Raw genomic sequence first — 21,050 nt, 5'->3', positions numbered from 1 at the left:
CGAAGAAACAATCCCTCTTGTTCCCGTGTGCCGCCTCATTAATTTCCACCTAACCTCTCTTGGGCAACCCCTCGTGCTGCATACAGGAGCCATTGCATACATTAGAATAATCTTTACATGTGGAGCCCTGCAGAACGATAGTTTCTCTCTAACTCTCACTCTCGATATAAAATGATATTCTGGTGGAAAGTAGATCTTATTTTTACAATAGAACTATCCCCCTTAATCCCACTTTTGAAAATGTTATTCCATGCATTTGTTCATGTGTTTACCCATTTGTCATGTTGAATGACGTGGAGCACACCCAATTTGGTCAGAGAGAATCGCAGGTACAAGTGGTTGATTTGCACAATGTAATAACATCCAATATCGATGATGGGGATGAGCATGGCTATAGCAAACAGAGAAAGAACAAATATACATTAAAACTTATTGAAACTAAGGGTCTCGTTCATGGGATTTTGGCATAGGGAGTGCCCTATGACAAAGAAAAAGGGCAGGGATATATGCAATATGGTCCATTCCTGTCCTTTCTTCGTGCGCTGGCACCGTTTCAGTAACCTAGCTCCAACGTAGGCACCCTTGCATCGTGGTGCAAAGGTGCCGCCATGATATATAGGATTGGTTTTGTGCAGGAGGGGGCAACCTGCTGTACAAAAACAATCCTAAGAGGCATTTCTTCTTTTCATGTGTGCCTCAGAATTGCAGCACACATAGAAAGAGGAAAAAACAAACAAAAATAGTTCTCTTTCTTATGTCTCACCTTAGAAGGAGTACAGATTTGGCACTTCTCCAGGTTTATAAGATTTTGTAAATCTCGGGCAGTGTCAAATTCCATGGGTGTTACGTGGGAACACCCACCACAATGCCAATGGAACGCGTCCCGTGAGTAGAGAAAGGCGACGTTGCCTGTCGACTTGCATGTGCCACTCTATGTGTGCAAAGGTGATGAAAGGCTCTCCTAAATAAGCCCCTAAATGACGACACACTTTGTTTGATTTAACAGAGTATAAGAGGAACATAATTATTTTGTCCAGGATGAGACATTGCATCACAAGACATTACTTAAGCAATTCATTGTACCTGATTATATTATTCTTCATTACTGTGTAATTTTATCTTCAAATTTATTTCTTTGTACTTTTAGTATCTGGGGTGGCATTTTCTCACTTTTAGGGAATTTGGATTTCATCAGTATTTTAATTATTTCTGTTGTCAGTATTTATTCTTTTGCCCACTTTGCACCTGCTTGACTTCCAGTGATAGCATGAACCCATCTCTCAGTTTTGTGCTGCTCTCCCATGTTGCCTCCTTTGAAGTCATACAGTAAAAACAATCCCTCCCCTTGTGAAAACAAACAGACCTATATGAACATATAAACCAACATTCAGGACTTATCTTACAAAACCCAAGCACTTCCATTGACCAAATGGTAACACTTCCACACTGAGTTTATGCCAAGATGTAATAATATAAAAAAAAAAATAGTCTACAACAGTCCATTAATTTGAAAACCCATATCAACTGGTGTACAGTGATGTTTTCAAATATTAATACTTACAATGGTAAAAACTAGGCTTTTCATAATCTCAAATGACAATATACAATAATCAACCACCCACCCCACAGTACGGCACGAAAAGAAAGAAAGAGGAGAATACACTAGACACTACACTCCAATCAATTCTAGTGCTGCTGGCCCGCCTCAAACATAAATGGTAATATGTTGTGTTCTGGTCAGGATGGATCTTGAGTGGATGTTCTAATGCATTACCACTTTCTTAAGGACAGAAAATGACAAATACACAATCTCTCACAGATATTCAGATTGGAAAAGATTTAAAACCTGCATTAAAATAGTAATGACAACTACTGCACTATACAGAACCAGGATTATAATAACTAATATATCCATGGTACTCACATCCTAAGCCCAAGACCTCACTCATGCATTGTATCTTCTTCTTAAATGAACCACTCCCCATCACTAATGCATTATTTCCATTATTCAAAAGATACTGTCTTGCACCATTCCGTCAAAACCATATTGCTGTCTCCTTTGCTGTGTCATAAAATAGTAGAGATGCAGTGGACCTGGCGCGGCAAAACGGACGTGCATCAAAGATGAGCTTGCCTGTGCCCACTCATGTATGAACGTGGTTAGCGGCTAGCCACAATGACCCCTCAGCCATCAAATCTTGTCCATCCAGGCAGCAGCTACCGCCATATGGAACACAATGGGGGTAAATTCATTTTAGACTTACTTTCGATTGACTACCCTCTTAAGTGAGAAGTAAAATATACCCTACAAAAAGAGAATCTACTACACCACCAATGGAAGTTAAAATATACTTTTCATCTGAAAAATAGTCCCTAGAAAATCTTACAAAAAAAGCATAAAAGAAGCCAACCCAGTATCACCCACTGAGCAGTTAAAAATAGAGCCCTTATAAACGCCCTCGCTAATAATGAACAACTAAACCTTTTATTCTTGAAAGAAACCTGAATGTCAGTAGACACTAATTCTATACCAGAACATTTAGTGCCTGTAAAATATAAAGGGGCTTATTTACAAGCCCAGTGCGTCACGTTTATAGACACACCGGTGGCGCCGTGTGCATGCCCATATTTCTAGTAATTTTTTTTCTATGTGTGTTGCAATCTGGAGCACACATAGAAAGATAAAAGCACCTCTTGTGATTGTGTTTGTGCAAGAGAATGTCCCTTGCTGCACAAAAACAATCACTGTACCAAACAGACACCCTTGCACCATGGTGCAAGAGTGCCTTCGTTGGCGCATGGCAGCCCATTGTGCGCCAGTGTAGGGGAAAAGGACAGGTATGCGCCGCATCATATAGATACATCGCATCAAAAGCTTAGAGTCAAGCTCCTGAGGCGGAAGCCGGGAGCGTGGAACCACATTTCCCAAAACTCTTCATCACAGATGTACTTGTGTTTTTAAAAGCCACTTACTTTGGGGAAACTAGTTGCCAGTCGCAGCAGAGCCAGCGCTGACGCTACACGCCCATTGCAATCTCTCCTTCGTGACACGAGCAGAGGCCACGCCCCTTTTTTAGGCCACACCCCCTGGGCCACAACCCCGGAGTGGTATAAACAATTTGCATATTCCGGTCGCGCAGCGGGCGAGCGCAGCGGGCGCGACGTTTGCGCGCCAAAGGCGCACCTAAGGCAAGTCCGTCTGCGCCCGTCTGCGACCGACCGGGGCCAGGGGCCACCCACCCTGCTCAATCATTATGCCATACCATTACCTACCACCCGCAGCTCCTTCGCCAACTAAACCAGACAGTTGGGCCATCCTGTTTACACACTCACACATCTACCCCCACTCAAGATAATGATAACTATAACACGTGGATCACCAGATCCCTAGATACAGTATTACCATTAAAAAACTCCCATCCTAAGCGGGGCAATCCTACATCCCCATGGTACACGAATGAACTACGAGAGGCCAAACGTGTATGTAAATGACTGGAGAGGAAATGGCGCCTCAGCTACCTCCCATCAGATAAATTGAGCTATAGAACAGCAATTAAAAACTACAAAGCGGACATTCACCTAGCTCAGGCTAAATATTTCGAACTCAAGATTGAGAATGCCGCGTCCAAACCCAAGGAGATCTATCGAATAGCCAAGACCCTTTTGCAACTACCGGAGGCACCAAAGCATCATAACAATACTCTGACCCATTGTGAGGAAATAGCTGAGTTTTTTTACCAGAAAATAGAAACCATCAACTCTTCTTTCCCCCACCCTGTCACTTTGCCCACAGATTCTGTCAACTCAGGCTGCACGACAGTTCCTCCTAACGCTCTCAATAACTTTCCTCCCTTAGAACCTACTAAACTGGAAAAACTTATGGGACAGGTTAAATCTGGATCACCCACCGACCCAGCTCCTCCCAGTACTCTCACCCAGATCACCCATCAGATCTCACCCACTGTTCTAGACCTGCTCAACTCCTCACTCCATACTGTTACTGTCCCTCCTCTATGGAAAAGAGCAATGGTCAAAGCTCTATTAAAAAAACCTAGTCTCGACCAATCTAACCCCGCCAACTACCGACCCATCTCCCTTCTGCCATGGCTCAGTAAGCTTCTCGAGAAGCATGTCAACTCGTCACGGAACGGAGACGGCATTGATTGCAGTGACGGAGGAGGCAAGAAGGATCTTGGATGATGGCGGGTCCACGGCCATCGTCCTACTCGACCTAAGTGCCGCCTTCGACACTGTTAATCATAATATCCTTCTCCATCGGTTAGAAGGAATAGGATTGTCAGGGACTGCACTCAGATGGATGAGATCTTTTCTGACAGATAGATCCTTCAGGGTTTTTGAGAGGGATTTCACTTCTGCTAGTAGACCTCTTAGTTGTGGAGTGCCTCAGGGCTCCTCCCTGAGCCCTACCCTTTTTAATGTCTATCTACGCCCCCTAGCTGATGTCGTCCGCCCATTTGGGGTGAAGATCGTTACTTACGCGGACGACACGCAGCTAGTGGTAGCGCTGGACCCCCCCCTTAACTCTTATCACAGTTTACACAAATGCTTGGAAGCAGTTGCTACCTGGATGTCTGGCTCTTGTCTTAAACTTAACGGGGACAAAACAGAGATAATGCTCCTTGGAAATAACATCGCAAAAACCATTGACCCTATCTGGCCTCTCTGTTTAGGGAGTCCCCCGCAACCCAAGGAGCAAATCAAGAGCCTAGGCATCTGGCTTGACCACACTCTTTCCTTTAACCATCAGGCCACCAAGCTCGCTGCCACCTGTTTCGGGCTGATGAGACTGCTTCGTAAAATCCTTCCTCTCCTTCCATTCCACTCGAGACGAATTATGGTTCAAGGATTGATCCTCTCCCGCCTCGACTGTGGAAACGCCTTATATCTTGGAGCACCTCAATCCACACTCAACAAACTCCAGGTCATTCAGAACTGTGCGGCAAGAATTCTCCTGGATATTCCCCGCCGAACCTCAGTAAGAGCCAGACTGAGAGATCTTCACTGGCTCCCGGTGAGATCCAGAATTGAATTTAAGAGCATGTGCATCGCACACCGCTCTTACTGGGGAACAGGTCCCTCCATCAACTCCCCCCTTGTGAAAGCCTACATCAGATCTGCGACCTCCCACCTCGCCTCAGTACCACGCATCAGGAAGGCCAAATGCGGAGGCCGCTCGCTCTCCTACAACCTAGCCAGTATCTGGAACTCCCTCCCCTTCCATATCAGGTCTGAACCCAACCTTTTCACCTTCCGGAAGATTCTTAAAACCTGGCTATTCAGCAAAACTTTGGTTTAAAACTTCACCAAGCCCCCCCTATTCCAGCCTCTCCAGCTCAGCTCAAGCTCTTTACAGCGCTGGGACGCCCCTGGGTAGCCAACGCGCTTTACAAATCCTCATTCCATTCCATTACATTACATTCCATCGCATTTCATCCTTTTTCTTTTGATGCGCGCAGCACTGCAGCAAGCCTTGCTGTGCTGCCATGCATTATTGCACTGACAGGCGGGGGAGGGGAATAACTGTAACCTATCAAAATACAATGGGCACAATTTAGTGGCCCTGAGGCTGAGGCAAAAGGCGGAGCCTTGAAAGTTAAAATAGTCCCCCTCAGGGCTGCATTATTAGACACCCATCAGCTGAAGTCTCTACAGACTAAGGTGCCGATTACGATCCGGTAAAAACCGGGTACGAACCGTCGGTCGGAGCGTTTTCCCCGTCCGACTCGTACTCGGTCGTAAAACTTTACAAACATGGAATTACGATTCGCACGGAAACACCATTTCCGTACGAATCGTAAAAAACACCGACCGACGAAAATATACATACGAATGTGATCCGGGAATGCTGCGACGTGACGTCAGTACGCTTTCAGGCAGCGTTTCACGACCCAGGAATTACGATTCGAACCGAGAGCAGTCCGGACGGCAATATTTCCACGGCACCCAAAAAGTGCCGGAAAAGCGAAGTACGGCGCGAATCGACCGGAGTAGGTGGCCCGGTACGCACCGTACCCCCCCAGCCCCTGTACGTACGCGCCGACCCCCCCCCTGCCCCCGTACGTACGCGCCGACCCCCCCAGCCCCCGTACGTATGCGCCGACCCCCCCAGCCCCCGTACGTACGCGCCGAACCCCCCTGTATGTACGCGCTGGGGGTACGCACCGTACATACACGGGTGGGGGTACGACTCGAACGTACACGGGGGGGTTCGACTCGAACGTACACGGGGGGTTCGACTCGAACGTACACGGGGGTACGCACCGTACATACACGGGTGGGGGTACGACTCGAACGTACACGGGGGGGTTCAACTCGAACGTACACGGGGGGGTTCGACTCGAACATACACGGGGGGTACGCACCATACATACACGGGTGGGGGTACGACTCGAACGTACACGGGGGTTTCGACTCGAACGTACACGGGGGGGTTCGACTCGAACGTACACGGGGGGGTTCGACACGTACACGGGTGTACATACGGGGGGTTCGGCGCGTACGTACGGGGGCTGGGGGGGGGTCGGCGCATACGTACGGGGGCTGGGGGGGGTCGGCGCGTACGTACGGGGGCTGGGGGGGTCGGTGCGTACGTACGGGGGCTGGGGGGGGTCGCCGCGTACGTACGGGGGCTGGGGGGGGTCAGCGCGTATGCGGGCACGTCTCCATGGTTGCTATGGGAGTTCGGTGCGGACGGTGTTTTTTCCATCCGGTTGTAACCTCGGACGCACGGGATGGATCGTGATTCCTCGGTCGGACTTCACCTTTCACATTTGTACGGTAAATCGTACGAGGACGTGTCGGACACATTTTCCGACCCGAGGACGTGTGGGGAATGATTCCCAATGCGGTTCGTATGGACTTTTTACCATGCGAATCGTGATTGCCAGTTCGTACGGCACTTGTACGATTCGTACGGTAAAAAGACCGGATACGAGTCGCACGGGGAAATTTTTTACCGGAGCGTAATCGGCACCTAAGTCGATTGGCTAGAGGGGCTGAATCTCCCTTCTGCGATTGCATGATTTTTATTGACTTTAATATTTGGGCTTCCTCAACCAGAATAAGTTATTAAGGTCACTCAACTCAACTCAGATTGCTGATAATAATGGTCTGACTTGGTAGTCTCATAAACTTGAAGTTTAGATGGAAATAATTCAAATAATGGCCCTCACAATGGCAGTAATGAATGTCATTGCCTGGAGATAGTAGAAAAAGTGTCTCCTTTACCAATAGTTCTTTCACCAATGGTCACTGACTTGATGGAAAACTAGCAGCCAGGGCCACATGTCTTTCGGGAAGCGGAAGTTGGGAACACCAATTCCATGCCGCTCTCATGGAGAGCAAAAAAACACCTTAAGAAACATGAAATAAATGCAGAAGAACAACTATGTGAGGCAGAGGAAAAGTCTGTCAAACTCCACCAGCAGTGAAAAAGTCCACCAGCAAATACAGACAGCCCAACTAAGACCCTCTATCCAATTTTACAATCCAACAGTGTTCAAGTAGGATCCTAGAAGCTTGAGAGCGAATCACCCCTTCCACCTCAAATATGATCACATACGCATAAGCAGTGCAACAATAAGTTAGAGAAAGCAGCAACCCAATAAATAGTAAAGAGACTTCAGAGACCCCCTAGAGGACCAAATATGCAGTATGCAGGGACAGTGAGGGACTAATGAGCCAAGGGAAGCAAGAATGCCTGTAAACTTGGCCAAGTTTCCAAACTATAAACACAGGGACATCAGAGGCCATTAGTTGACCCAGGCATGAGATGCCGGAGAACATCTCAAACATGATTGGAAATGCACAAGTCGGGGAACAGCAACCGAGAGAAAGCAGCAACTCAGTAAACAGTAAAAGGAAAAGTGGGCGTTCCCCCTCAGAGACAAGCAGGCCAAATACAACTAGAGGCTCAATCGATGTCCACAAGAGAAACATATAAGCACTGCTCAAGGATAGCAAGGAATCACCAAGTGAAGGGAATGCAGAATGCCCTTGTACTGGGACAAGTATTCCAATAATAACCTCAGCAACATCAGGGGGCCAAGTATGAGAAATTGGGGGACAGCCTTCAGCCAACAAAAATGGATATCTAGCTTTGAACTCATGACACAGAAAGACCTAGTCCAGAAGAAGAAGGGGAACCACAACAAATAATATTTACCCCACAGTCTGAGTCCCATAGCAAACTAGATGTCCTTGACCAATCCAATATACTTACACTCTTACAGTATATACCCTCATTAGCTTCCATTAAAAGCAACAACATAATAAGAATCCAATTCAACTACACAGGCCAAGGTAAATTGAGAGAATCCACAGTAACAACTTGGAAAAATGGGGTGTTTTTAATAAAAAGAAAAAATTGCAAACTGGAAAATCATAATTCAGGCCAAAGATGATGAAAAATATCCACATGTGCTAAAAATCCAGGTCGATATCCACCAGTTACAGCAAATAAGAAAAAGGCATCCTACTGGGTAAACCAAGCCGGCATCCTAGTTCCTGGTTCAGAAATGTAATTATTCAGTACTGACCGAAGGTGCTTGCAAGAGAACAAAGGATAATCATGCTACCAGGAACAGCAAGTGACAGAGCAACTGACTGGAGCCAGATTGACCTTGCAAGGGAAAAACCTCGATTTTCCTAGCAATAACCACACGGCCGTGAGAAGCACAAACCTCCAGGCAGCAACAACGAAAATGTTGTCATGCAATTTTGCAGGAATTACAAAGATTCTACAGCACAAGGTCATACTCACTCCATTGACTGATGCAGACATTGTCTGCCTCCAGCAGACCTGGTCCAATACACCTACACTCATACCGGGCTTCACGCAGATTCATAATCCTGCAAAAAAGTTCCACTCTTTAGGGAGGTTATTCGGTGGCATATCGACATACATAAAGCATGCAGCCAAACTCACTATCAAAGAAATAAAAGTCAAATCAGAAAACTTGCAAGCTGGTATTGTCGAAGGATATAGAGCTAATTGAGGTATATTGACAATCCTAATAATAAATGCATACTTTACTTTCCAAGGTAGAAAGACATTGAAAATAACAGAAATTATGATTGCCCTCTTGGAGGAAAAAATCTGTGAGGACTTATCAGATATAATTATAAGGGGCGACTTCAATTTGCACAGTCTCGGAGACAATAGCACCAGCACAAGGACACCCTGTCAAGTGATCCAGAGATTTAACACCTTCATTCACACCCATAAACTTGAATCAGCTCAGACTACAGTGATGAAAAGCCAACTGTTCATTAGACAGCCACGTTCTTTTAATAATTTGACCACAATTGATTATATACATTGAGCTCTGCTACTTCTTATCACCACAACTCTCTGGATTGGGGCACGCCCCCTTCGCTTGTTCATTTGGCCTAACCTTACATATGTCAACAGAGCGGCCGTATTGGAGCAGGATGCATTCAGGTGACAGTTTTCCCTCTCTATAAGTCTTAAGATGGCCATTCTCATTGTTTGTCTTCGTTTCTCTTCAGCTCAATAATACTTGCTCCAGATATACTCATGCGGTTGGTTCAAGGTAACTTGTCAAGATCTCATCTCTCAAAATTAAGAGCCTTGCTAAGTGTCTGCCAAATCACCAAGTGTGTGAAAGGTGTCTTGCATGATGAGGAGTGAAAGGGAAAACTGAACACAGGAAATCACTGTTGTCACTGAGAGACGCAAAGTTGCTCCACCACTGATGAAAGTGCCCTCCCCCTTTATCTGTGCTCGCCATACTCTACAGTGACAGAAACAGCTTCTGAGCATCATAGCAAGTTTGAGAGCCTACAACTTGATCAATGCCCTGCTGCAACACATAATGCTGCATGCTATTTTCACCACCACCATTTAACGGAGAGCATTTCTGCTTCAGAACTTGATATTGTACGCCTTTTCTGTTTCTTGCTTGTATACTGTGTTCCTCTGCCTACACTACTGAGCCTTTATTAGTATATTGTACGTTAATCATGTTTATGTCACTACTCTATGACTTGACGGCAATTTTTGCCCATTTTATGTCAAATAGAATAATTTGATGCTTGATCATGTTCACGTCAGAACTTGTTCTGTTTGCCTACACTGTTATCTTACGCATACATTGGGTTTATTTGCAAAGACTGTAGGCCTAAAAGAGGATGTTTACCTACTTCACAAGAATATTGTTGGACTGTGCATACACAGTGATTTTATGTTGATGATGTTACCTTTTGCCTACACTGCAAATGTTGCCTATCCCATACTCAGAACTCTAGAGAAGGTGACAAGAATATATTAGGTAGGTGACATACTGTGTTAGTTTGTGAGTGTGTGCTTTAGTGCTATATTATGGCAAGCGATATATGTTCCTATTGCTGTTTTTCACATTTTAATTGTTTTGCTGTGCTTCCTTGGAGTTTAGTTGTATAGTGCCTGATTTGATTCTAATTATGTTATGTTATTAGTTTGTGAATCGTATTGTGATATATTTTGTTGTTTATCATTTTGAAATTGTCTATAGCCTAAGCACTTTCCTTCTGCGGGAGATCACTGTACCATTGGATGGTCTACACTCCGACACACCAACCCCACCTCAACCACACCGGTCAATGCCTAGCCTACAGTTGGGTCAATGTCCCCCCTCAGCACCATCATGGAAAGATGTGGCTCAAACTCATACTTCATAAAATATCTGCAAAATCTCTCCAAAAATGCAGCTAAAAACTTAAAACATAAAATCCTCAAAGAACACCCAGAGATACTAATAACATACATTCTATAGCTGACTCCATTTTTTACACCAAGAAACCCGCACAATGGAGAGAAAATTTCTTACCACACCTTCATGTAACCAGTACCACCAACGTCCCTTAAGGAGCTAAACTCACCATATCCCCATCCCAGAACTTCAGAGCTATAACTAAACTCACTCTTCTCACCAAAATTATTGAAAAGTGTGTCTTTGTACAACAACCACATTAAAAAATACAACCTGTAAGACACGTTCCAATCTGGCTCCAGGAATGACTAAAGTACAGAGACTGCAATACTGAACATCACCGACGATGACGATGTACACAGTTCTCGGTATGATGGCCAGGCATGCTTCTTAGTACTCCTAGACCTCATGGCTGCCTTTGATACAGTCAACCATGACATCCTTTGAACCACCCTCTCACAGCGTGCGGACGTCAATGGCACTGTCCTTCAATGGTTTGCTTCTTTTTCTGAACCAATGCTCACAGCTAATCAGAATAAACAACTCCTCCTCAAAAGCAACACCAGTCTCACAAGGAGTTCCACAAGAGTCAATCCTGCCTCCTTCTCTATTCAAACTCTATATGGAAACCCTTGCAGTGGCCACAATTGCCTACCACCTCTATGCAGATGACACCCAACTCTACATTAAAATTCCATCAGTCAAAGATATCCAGCACCTAAACAGCCCTCTTTCCACAGCGCAATCCAGGCTGGCCAACAACCACCTTAAGCTTAACTCACACTAAACCGAACTCCTCTTTATCCAACCAAAAGAAAACGTCTTGCCCTTAGATACCTGGCTAGACAACCTCACTTGCATCGAACTCAAATTATCCATCCCCCACTAGGGATTACACTTGACAGAAACGTGAACATGAAAGAGCATATTAACTCGTCAGCTAAAAGTGCCCTCTACACACTAGGGGCCCGATTCACAGAACTAACTTAAGACAAAATCCTAAACTTACTACCATTTTCGTATTCACAGAAGGCACTTACTCATTTTGGTATTGACAGAAGACACTTACTCACTTCGGTATTCACAGAAGTTAGGAGTCCTAACTTTAGGACTCCTAAATACCATCTGTGAATAACAAAAGTCTTAAAATTAGGATTTTTCTCAGTTTAGGAGTCGTAAAGATAGGACTCCTACCTTTACTACTCCTAAACTGAGAAAAATCCTAATTTTAAGGCTTTCGGTATTCACAGAAGGCATTTAGGAATCCTAAAGTTAGGAGTCCTAACTTTACTACTACTAAATTGAGAAAAATCCTAATTTTAAGACTTTCGGTATTCACAGAAGGCATTTAGGAGTCCTAAAGTTAGGAGTCTTAACTATACTACTACTAAACTGAGAAAAATCCTAATTTTAAGGCTCTCGGTATTCACAGAAGGCATTTAGGAGTCCTAAAGTTAGGACTCCTAACTTCTGTGAATACCGAAATGAGTAAGTGCCTTCTGTGAATACCAAAATGAGTAAGTGCCTTCTGTGAATACCAAAATGGTAGTAAGTTTAGGATTTTGTCTTAAGTTAGTTCTGTGAATCGGGCCCTAGAACATTTGCACTTTCTACCCATTCTTCCAGCGATTTTAGAAAATATTTAGCATAGATTTTTACCAAAGATAGCTAGAAGGGTTTTCACCCTGTAGTTATTTGGTAGATCAGAGATCTCTTTTTATACAGTAATAACTTTTAACTGTGCTTGCGTCACCAAGCAAAATTCGTTTTAGATAGATAATTATTCAAAATAGAAATAAAACATACCATCTTCCATAGACAATGTCTTTGTTGAAGCAAGACCAACAATTAGCATTTGCTGATTGATTTTAAGACCAGGCAGTTCCCTTCTTTGGGCAGATTCATGAAACATTTGACACATATTTGCTGTGTTTGAGAAAGGAACACTGTGATCCTAAAGCTCGTTTTTATTGCAAATTATTTATGAACAGTCTTTTTCTTCTAAAGAAAACAGAAACCTATTTTACAGCCTTGTCCCAAAGTGACAAAATGGGTAAAGTAAAACATTTGTTCGGAAAATACAGTTCCTGTAAAATTTGAAAGAAACGTTTTAGTGTTTTTATTTCACAGCTGTAATTAAACTTATTTCATAGCAATATAAATTTGACTTTCAACCCATAGTTTTTCAAAGACTGGTTTACCTTTGCTAGTTATTTTATGCAGAATCATAATTTATTTAGGATGCCATTTAAAACCTGCATTAGAGTGTTCAACAAATTGTAATTCTAAGAGATTTTCAAGCACCCTATATGTTGAAGGAAATGCAAGAGTGTTATTTCTTTAATGGTCTTAGTCTTCAGCCCATATGTGAGATTAAAGTTCGTTATTATCCTTTTTGCACACATTTAAACCATCACCTTTCACCTGCAATAAGTCCTGCACCTCTAGTGAAGATTAAGAACTATGAGGCTTATTTACATCCCCTTGCACCGCTGGTGCGTCACTTTTAATATGGGAAAAGTGACATACCGTTGGTGAAAGGCGCTTGTAAATAAGCCCCTATGTGTGTTACATGAGCTGTTTCTGTGCAGTCTCATACAAAAATAAGCAACCACAAACTCTTTGAGCCAAGCTCACTCACTTGCATAATGTATGCCTCACACTAATCTACTACTGAGCATGTTCTTTTTACTTGCATAGGGTGCCTCAATATCTAGAAGTAGCTATAGACCTTTGCTAAACTTTACACAAAATACATGCTTGAAAATACTTATATTCTTTTACAGGAGGGCATTGGGGGTATATTACTAACCTAACCTTTGTAATCTTGTGCCCAGGACTTTAAAGTTTCCTTTATTGGCATTTTGCTAGTCCAGTGCTTAAGGACTTTGCCTGACAATTTTAGTGACACTCCCAGGCTGACTTTTTCCCTTCCTCCTCCATTTTTTTATTGACCTCGTTTTTGCCGGCCTTAGGACTTTGAGTACTTTTCAACTGCTGACTAGTGTTAAAGTGCATGTGCTCTGTCCTCTAAACATTGTAATATTGGGTAATACCCAATTGGCATATTTAATTTACTTACAAGTTTGCAGTAAGGTGGTACTATGAGTGCCCAGGGCCTATAAATTAAATGCTACTGGTGGACCTACAGCACTGATTCTGCCACCCACTTGAGTAGTCTTGTAAACGTATCTCAGGCCTACCATTGCAGAGTGTGTGTGTGTAGCTTAAACTGCCATTTCAATCTAGTAAAATGACCCTTTTTGCCAGACGCAAATCTTTGTTTTTAAGACTCATAAGTCTACCCTAGGATAGGCCCTGGACAGCCCAGGAGCCAGGGTGAAAAGTATTTTAAAATGTGGACATGTCCAGCAAGTGTAAAACACATGGGGGCCCATATGATGGCGGAAGGACCTCCACCCGGCGGTCCTTCCGCCATCACACAGGAAATTCCCACCGGCAAATTAGGATGGTGGTGAGAATCCCAATGTGTCCGTTGCGGGTGGAAAGTCTGTCCGCCACGGTGCTGCAAGGCGGTCCTTTTCCGCCCGCCTTGCAGAACCAGGACACAGGGCAGCATTGCGGGGGTGCCTTGCAGGCCCCACAGTAGGGATTATGGAATCCCTTTCGGCCTGTCTTTTTACGGTGGTCATCCCGCCACAAAAAGACAGGCAGAGGGTGGATTTGGGGGCCCGTTGTGGGCCCCCTCTGCAGTCGCAGCCCGTGGAGGGAGTTCCGTGGGGCAGAGTGGGGGGTACTAAAAACCGGAATATGGATAATTGGAGGTAAGTATATAATTAAATAAATAAAACGAATTCCGTAGCACGCGCTGCATTGCATTTTGCGATGCAGCACGCGCTACGAAATTCGTTTTATTTATTTAATTGTTTACTTACCTCCAATTATCCATATTCCGGTTTTTAGTACCCCCCACCCTGCCCCTCCACCGCCCCGCCTCTCTGCCCCACGGAACTCCCTCCACGGGCTGCGGCTGCCCCTCTGTGTGTGATGGGTAGGTGCACTGGGGGAGTTCCATGCACCAAGTGGCAGGGAAATGCAGTGCGAGCACTTTTAACATTGCGTCCGATGCTGCAGCGAGCAGCACCGTCCGCAATGTTAAAAGCCCAGGATGATTCTGCCAGTATGGCGGGCGCATCCTAATACGTGTGGTGGGACCGCCGCACATCTGGCGCGTGGTCCCAGCACTGCAACGATGGCGGGCGGACTGATGTCTGCCTGCCATCGTAATGAGCCCCTTAAATATGTTTTTCAATACATCACGACCTATATTTCCAATAGGATAATGTTGTATTACCATGTTTGATTTGATAAGCGTTATTTCTAAATGTGAAGATATAACTGGTTCAAGTTTGTTGTCTTTGGAGTCATTTTTTAAAATTCTAACTGGTGGTGAAGTTGCATTTTAAATTACAATTCTGAAAGTGCCACTTTTAGAAAGTTGCCATTTTCTTGCCTTAGTCATTTAGTGCTTGCAAACAGTCTCTGGTCACATAACTTGGTGTAGTTGGTAATGGGGCTTTGTGTATTCCTCCTACACAGCCACACACAATGGGAGCTTAGGTGTAACTGACTGGGCCATCACTGGCAGGATGGGATGGAGGTGCTGGGCCCAGCCTCACTTACATCTGAATAAGATGTGTCCTGTCTCCACACAACAGGTTGCATACCCCCTGTAGTTAGTCTGGAGCCAGGACAGGAAATGCAAGGCATCTGCAAGTGTTTCCCACTTAAAAGGCACAACTGTGTATAAAAGAATGACCTCAGACATCACCACTTCAGCAGGAATAAGAACCGCTGTGCTGCTAAAAGACAGCCACTCTGCTGAACTGCTGTTCTAAAGGAACTGCTACCCGGCTGTGCTAAACTGCTGGCTGCTGACCTCTTGTTTGGGTGAGAAGGACTGGACCGGCATCTCTTGATCTCAGAGCCCAAAGAGACTCCAAGGTCTAATTGTCTGGCTTCCTGAACTGAAGTCTCATGGACACAACAGGTTTTTAACAACCTTGCATCTGCTTATGGACTCTGCCATCTGTGAGTTTACCCTGCCATGTAATGCCACCTCAGTCCTGGACCCTTGGCAGTGGGCTTAAGGTGCTCTGCCAGCCCCATCGGATCCAGTTAAAATGCCTCATCTCTTCTGCTGCACAGCACAAACCCGAGCAGAACTGATGCATCTCCACTGCTGCATGGATTGTACCCATCACAGAGACCTGCATTACCGGCGCATCCCAATTAAACCACCTTTGCGTGATGCATCCTTGTCGCAGGCCCGATATCTCTTGTCAACAGCAGCCTCTACAAGATTCAGGACTCTGCATCGCAGCCTCTCAGCTTTTCTGAAATGATGCTTCGCTCCGAATATGTGCCGCATCATTGACATGGACTTCATCAAAAGCCCGATCAAGGGGATCCTTGACAATGACACAGGCTCTCACATCACAGCCTCACTGTATAGCCGAACCAACATATCACCTCAGTTGCATGATGCGTCTTCAAAGCGGATCCTTGCAATGATCCGCAAACCAGGATTTAAGTTACTCTGTTCAGCGGGCCCTGTGGTCAGCCTGTGCTCCATTGCACTTGTTCTGTACGACTGCCGGGATGTGAAGCGGAACTTGGGAGCGGGGTGGACATGTATTAATCATTTATGATCTTTTGTGTCTGAATAACTAGCACTATACAGTTATCATTTAATGGTTACATAATTCCCAAGACAACATTGGCTCCTGGACTAGCTCTTTGCCAATTGATTTGGCTCCTTTCAATCCCTTGAATCTACAGTTGGTTTCTTGAATTCTTCTGTGTGTGCTGATTTAGTCTGGGTCCAATTTTTAACGACGGAATGATATCTTCGTTATTTTTCCTCTTATAATTACTCTACAGCCCACTTTCGGAGGGCTTACAATTTATCTCAGCTACTTCGGCTGGATTTTCCTTCATTTATGCAATAGATGTATCTAATTGTTCTGGACGCTCCGATAACTCATTTTCTGTCCTGATGATGACCGTGAATGTTTATGATGATCGAAACGTCGTCGATGATATATGTAGCCGCAATTAATGAACGACGCATTTTTATGTTTTTGTGTTGTTTCAGTTCTGTTCTAAACTCCCCATCTATGTATAAACCCTTCCCACAGCCACTTTTTTGATTGCACACTTTATTGTTGATTATCTTTATTGTTTGTGTACCATGTTGAGCGACATTGTTTTATGTGTTTGAGCTTTTTAAGAAAATCTACTAATAAATTGTGTATGAATTTATAATTATTCTTGTTGTTCATAGGTTTCATGAGCATCTTTTTCTCCTTTTTCTTTTACTGTCTTTTTCTCATATTGCTTTTCTCTTTTCTGAAAAATTAAATTGATATATTTCGTTGTAGTTTGAGGTATAAGTGTGTTTTTGTCATCTTGAACCCCTGTTAGGATTCTTGTGCTCCATTGCAGTCAGCCTGAACTTGTCACTTTGTCCTGGTCTGGCACGAACAGATATCCAAAGTTGGCGCTTCGTGCTTTTGGGCGCTATTTTCACAGAAATCTTTAAGATTGCATATCTCCTGTTCTACTGATTGGATTTTTGGCATTTATTTTGTTTATTAGATGTTACTATATTTTTCTAATGTGGAGTGGGATCCCTTTTGCATAGTGTTTTTCACTTTAGTACTGCTTGAAATGTGGCACAAATACTTTGCACATCTGTACACACTAAGTTAAGCCTGACTCTAAGTTAAGCCTGGCTGCTCTGTGCCAAGCTAAGAGAGGTTTGAGGACAAGTTATTTTAGGGTTGGCTTGTGCCTCACCTTGAGGAGGATTGTAGATGCTGCTTGGCCAGGGCCCATCCTCAGTCAACCAGTAACCCAATTTCTCAAACCCACTGCGAAATCAGACCCCTCACTGACTTCCTCCATACAGTGTTCAAGGTCATAATCAAAGTGGATCACCATAGGCACTCTCGGAAATACTTCCAACACCGATAGAGCAAAGGAGGGCAGCCAGGCAAGTGATAGGTAGATTTATACCTGCTGTGTTGCCACAACAATGTGGTGCAGGGGTCTGTGGTGTGGTTGGGTCAAATCAGTAGGCAATAACTTGAATACCTCCCTGTCCTGTGACTAGTTGTCTTCACAGTTGGTGATGTCATTGAGCCCTAAATTGGAAGATATCCACTGTTAACCTCAGATGTAAACACATATGCAGTATACTAAGACACTAAACACTATTATTGAACCTAAGGGTCAGTATACTGTAGAAGTGTATCAAAAGGCAATGAAGTTGGGCCCACGAAAGTTCCCCAGAGATAAGTTTGGTATTTGAATGCAGCATGGACTAGGAGGTAATATGTGTTCATCTGTGAGAGGGGCGTGTTTCGAAATGGTTCTTGTTCTGCAAAGAATGTGCAATTACAGTGTCATTCCAGTTCAGCAAAGATACACTTTTCGATATTCAATATAACAATTAGGGGAAGGGAAGGTATGCATTGAATTGGTAATACATTATTTTTACCTGAAAAAATTATATAAGCCAAGAAGGGAAGTCAATGTGGTTTTCCATGAAGAAGGAATACATCTAGGCAGGCACTTACAGCTCTCTGCTGTTCATCTATGCTGAAGGCGCTGCAACCTATCTGCTCTCTCTAAGGGCCCAGGTATATAAATAAAGACTTTGCCAAGTGCAGTATGGAGAACCCAGTAGCTTTTTACTTCTCACTTACAACAGTACTGGGCTGCTTTGCAATTGGATGACTGCTGTCCCCCCCCCCCCTATGCCCAGCTTCCTGCCACTTAGAGTTTTTTATGGGCTTGTTACCTGTAACCTGTAGAAGGGATTGAAATATTCCTGGGCCCCAAAAACAAGAGCTGTTGGGATCCACCAACATACACTGGCAAATTTTGTGGAAATTATTCTAGTTGTCATGTCTGTGATAATGTAAGATGGTGGGGACCGAAAGCCTGTAAGCGGTGCATTGCATGAAGCAGCTTAGTTCGACAGCTGCATATACCACCCCTGAGAAGAAGTGGGACTACTCCTAGGACTCCTCAAGGACCTCCTTGTGTGCACCTGCAGGGGAACCCTTGCTGTCCCCCTGCCAGAGTCACACTGACCCAGAAGGTAGTGACAAAAGGTAAGCATCACATATTAGAGAGGCACACAAAAAGGCAGGAGAACAGAGATGTGGTGCAGTCCACAGTCAGCGGAGGGTGTTAGGCTCAATCAGGTGTGTGGGTTACACGGCAGAGAGGTGAAATGACCATGGTTTAGGTTGGATTGTTTCATGAGGAACATGGTTATTAATAATTTGCACTAGGGGAGCCTCTGTTTAAAGAGACACCGTAGGTGACGAATGTTACCTGGAGCAATTGCCACTAGTTAGATTATTTGCAATCATTCATGTTTTGGGTGTTTGATTGCCAGTAGTATGTCTGGAATCTTGAGGATGGTGCTGATTTCCAAGCCTACTACTGGCAATGTTGTGAATTCCAAAAAGTAGTACATTTGCATCTGGTCACGGAGTACTTCTATAGGTTGCTCAGGGCCCACAGACCCAACTACCAAATCAAGAATGCATTTGAGGGGTTTCATACCCCAAACACCCCTAAGACTTTGCACTCATAAAGATACTACTCATAAATCCATTTGTGAATGGCAAAGAGTCATAAACTGACACAAAAGTGCAAATTTATCTTTGCAAATCAGGCTCATAATATACAATATTATATAGTCTCTTCAAAATGTATATAAGTGCATTACTTTAGCACAATGTTGGAAAATGGTTTATTGGTAGGGGTAAGTAGGTACCTACCACTAGTAATGAGGCCATAATCACAATATAAGGTCCAGACAAGATCTCAATACATTCTTCCCTTGCTCAACCCTTGGTAGCTGTCATCAATCAGGGAGGCTTAACTTAGGAGACAGGTGTGTAAAGCATTTAAAAACAGCATTACATCAAAAAAGTAAGACACAATGCACAATAAATTTACAACTCCAAATTACAGCTCCAATTTATAACAATGGGGAATATTGTTATGAGTACAAATACAATGTATGGAACCGGAGTTATGAATTTTTAAAGACTAAAGTAAAATTAGCGCTTAGAAGCAAATAGCGTTCAGAGGGTTAAAAAAGATCGCACTGGACCAGGACAAAGTCCAGTCCTCAGGCCACCGACGATGTGACGCTTATACACTTACTTCCAGAAGTGTTTTGTGATGCAGGAAAGTGGTCCACAGTACCAGCCAAGAGTACAGATGTTCTGGTTTGCCTCTTGGAGTCTGGGACTACAACTCCCACAACGTACCTGGTCAACTTATGGAGCTTTTCACAAAACTTACTGAAAACCTCTCCAAACTACTAGAACATCTTCCTGAAGCTCCTCTTGTGGGTTCAACGTTTGCGAAGCACCAATCCAAGGGTCTAGAAGCTCTGAGATGGTCTTTGGGATGTTGGGACTATACTTCCTACAATGCACCTGACCAAATCCTTAAAGGTTCACTGGAATCACTCCAGGCTTGGGACTTCTTAGTAGAGATAATGCAGATGGGCTCAGTTAACTTGTAGCTTTCAGGTAGTCCAATCTTTAATCCTGTTGAAGACAGCCAATGTACTTGGGGCAGTAATACCAGATTGTGAAGCAGAAGCAGGTGCAGTCCTTTGGAGAGCAGTCCTTTGGGTTCAGATCAGGGTTCCAGCAGGGCAGTCCTCCTTATCCTTGTTGTTTCAGGCCCCAGATCTGAGTTGCTTGGAAACTCTCCAATATTTGTTCAGTCTTCCTGGGTGTCAAGCGCGGGGAACCCCTGACCAATGGGGTGCAGGGTGCCACCCTTTGGTATGACCACTGTTTCCAAAGTGTGGCATATTCTTGTGCCATGAAGCACTAATCTTCCACAGCCCAAAATGGAGAACATGTCTCCTGGAGGTTTAGATCTAAGGATAGTTTGTGTGGGTATTTATTTTGCTAAGTAACGCTTGTGTAGAACACAGTGACTTTTTATACAGCTCTTTTGACAGATGTCACTGTTAAATTATTTAGCAACCCTGGAAATAGGGTGAATCTGCAAGTTTCAAATCTGTGACCTTTCAGTTACATACAGATCATAAAATTGAAGCTTTAGATCTGTTGTGAATTAATTTACCAACCTATCAAGTACTATATATAGTTCTTTGAATTAAGGACTTTTGAGAATATCTTCACCTGCAAGTCTGCCTAAATGTATAAACAACAGGATCTGTGAGAATATATGTATATGCTGGGATTGTATAAAGATTGTGTTGTTGCAGTTGCTGAGTAAAGTTGG

This window comes from Triturus cristatus, chromosome 2_2, assembly GCF_964204655.1.
Source record: "Triturus cristatus chromosome 2_2, aTriCri1.1, whole genome shotgun sequence".
Lineage (NCBI taxonomy): Eukaryota > Metazoa > Chordata > Amphibia > Caudata > Salamandridae > Triturus > Triturus cristatus.
This window is presented reverse-complemented; position numbering follows the sequence as displayed.